This window comes from Hyperoodon ampullatus, assembly GCF_949752795.1.
Source record: "Hyperoodon ampullatus genome assembly, chromosome: 18".
Classification (NCBI taxonomy): Eukaryota; Metazoa; Chordata; class Mammalia; order Artiodactyla; family Ziphiidae; genus Hyperoodon; species Hyperoodon ampullatus.
In genome coordinates, this window is record NC_136931.1 from 14,646,257 (window position 1) to 14,648,966 (window position 2,710).

Here is a 2,710-nt window from a genome sequence, read left to right on the forward strand (position 1 = left end):
CCTCGACTACATTATTTTGGGTCGCCTTACACTGACTTTGTGCCACCAGTATTATTATTACCTGTATTTTGTGTGTGTGTGTGTGGTACGCGGGCCTCTCACTGTTGTGGCCTCTCCTGTTGCGGAGCACAGGCTCCGGACGCGCAGGCTCAGCGGCCATGGCTCACGGGCCCAGCCGCTCCGCGGCATGTGGGAACTTCCCGGACCAGGGCATGAACCCACGTCCCCTGCATCGGCAGGCAGACTCTCAACCACTGCGCCACCAGGGAAGCCCTATCACCTGTATTTTTACTAAGGTTCAAAGAGGTTAAATAGCTTGGCCAAGGTCTCAAAGTAGGTTTTGTACCTGCATCTCTCCAACTGCAGAGCAGGGGCTTGTAATCCTAAACATGGCTGCTTCTGCAGGACTCAGCTTGGGAACAAAGGGATCTGCTTGGGCTCTGCAGCCCTCCCTGGGCCTGTATCTGGGAGTCAGGGATGCGTCTCCCAGAAAGAGACTCCAAGCATGCATCTAAAATGAACGATGCAGGGCTATCCCAATGCAGGCTTTGCAGACCACTGTGGTCACCCTGCTGTCATACTCAGGACCTCTCCTAGTCGAGCCAACAACTTCCCCCATCTCAGCAGCTCGGGAAAGTAGGAAGCACGAGCTCCACTCTCTCTTCCTCGCGAGGAAAACCAAAGCAGCAAGGGGGGTACTGGCTTGGGTCTTTAGAGAGCCAGAGATGAGATCCCTCACCCCAGATCTGGGCCAGGGGAGGGCACAGGAAGTGAGCCAGAAGAGCCCAGATGACAGTGTCAGAGCTGGAAGGGGCTGAGCCTGGCCCCTGAGGGGCTGGCAGCGCACTGGTTAAGAGCTTGTGTCTAGCCTTTCCCCTTGGCCTCACTCTGGGGTTAGCCCCTCTAGAAACTATTGGTTACCTCAGGGGAGGGATGCTGGCCAAGGAACTTCTTGCCACGCAAACCGCCAACCGCTGCTGCTCTTTCTCCACAAAGGGCAGCAGAAGCACGAGATCATTTAATCCTTGGAACAATTCTAAGAGGTAAATACCCACATTCGCATTTTGTAGAAGAGAACAATTGAAGCACAGATAGGTTATGTAATTTGCCCAAGGTCACACAGCTTACTCTGGGATTCAAATCCAAGCAGCCTGATTCTAGAGTGCCTGCTCTTAACCACTGAGCAATCCTGCCTCCCTAGACCCAGCGGTTTTGGTGAATTCCTCAGCCCTGGACCCTTTGCCAGCAGCATGGGGGAGGGGGATGCATACAGGCCTGGAAAGCTAGCTTCTTAATGACACCTCCTCTCTCCTAGTCTGTTCCTGCAAGGAACTCTAAACACTTTTGCTCTGGGCAGGAAAAAAAACAAGTGGTTTTGGAACCTTCACTCTGTATTGCCTCTTTCGGGCTCACTATGGGCTCGTCGCTCCCCCTAAGGCACAACCTACCCCCTCTGTCTCCTCCTGGTTTTCCTCTCTCCCCTGGTGACCTCCTTTTCATTCTCACCTCCTTGCCTTTGCTCTCCTTTTGGAAGGCAGTTCAGCTAACACTCATTAGCACATGCTAATGATCATCAATTCATTTCTCAGTCACTCAGCAGGAGAGGGGAGAAAGTAGGGACAAAGCTGCCACTCTGGGGGTAACGGTCCACAAGGCCAGGACAGGCCCCCAGGCTCAGGCCCCCAGGGAGCATGGGGAGGGAGCCTAGCCCCCAGCTGGGGAGTCCTGTCTATATTCTCAGGCTGTACCCTCAGCAGCTGCTTCTGTCTTTTCTGAGACCAGCGCAGAATATTCCTAGGTCAGCCATGAGACCTTCTCTGCCCACCAGCCTAAGTAAATTCCCACGAGGTCCATGGGTGGGCGTGGCTACGACCTGGTAGAGGAGGCTTTCATTCTGCAGCTCTCCGAACGAGTGTCTGAAAGCCCCCAGAGCCTGTCCAGGGTGCGGCAGGCACCAGAGGGTGGAGGGAGGTACCCAGGTGAAGGCAATCAGTGGAAGCCCCTCCTCCACTCCCTCCCATCTGGATCTTTCCTGGGGGTCGCTGACTCCAGTCACCCCCAGTAAAGCCTAGAGAACCCTCGGCTTCTCCGCAAGACTGGGCCCCATTAAGGAGCTGTGAGAGGGAGGAAACAGAGCCGGGCTGGGCAGGTCATTTGGTCCTTTGAAGTCTCAAGTCCCCTCATTGGAAAAGTGGTCCCTGGTCTTCCTGCTGTGAAAGGGTCAGACGAGAGGAGGCATGAGAAAGTCCTAGAGAACTCCGAAGTCCAGGTGCTAAAGACCTGTCAAACTTTTATTATTATTACTACTGGTGGTGTTGCTGTTACTACTGTTAGTATTATTGCTGCTGCTAGTGATGATACATGGTGGCTGCACTCAAGATGATCAGAGGGAGGGAGAAGGAAGGCAAGGGCAGCCTCTCTCCACTTTGCACCCGAGAGCCTCTGTTTCCCTGGCCAGGCGAGGAGTGGTCTCAGCACAGACGGTAGCCCCCACCCCACGAACCCCTGCGGAGCCCCGGGTCGGCCGCCGCCCCGCTGAGACCCAAGCCGATTCTCTGAGCGCGCGCGCCCCCTGCTGGCGGCGGGGCGCGGGCGCAGCCTCCGGATTGTATATAAAGGCAGCGTGGCGCGCGAGACCTGGCCGAGTGCGGGAGAGGAGCCGGCGCGCAGGGAGAGCTTAGTGCTGCCTGAGGTCTCCGAGCGGCTCGCC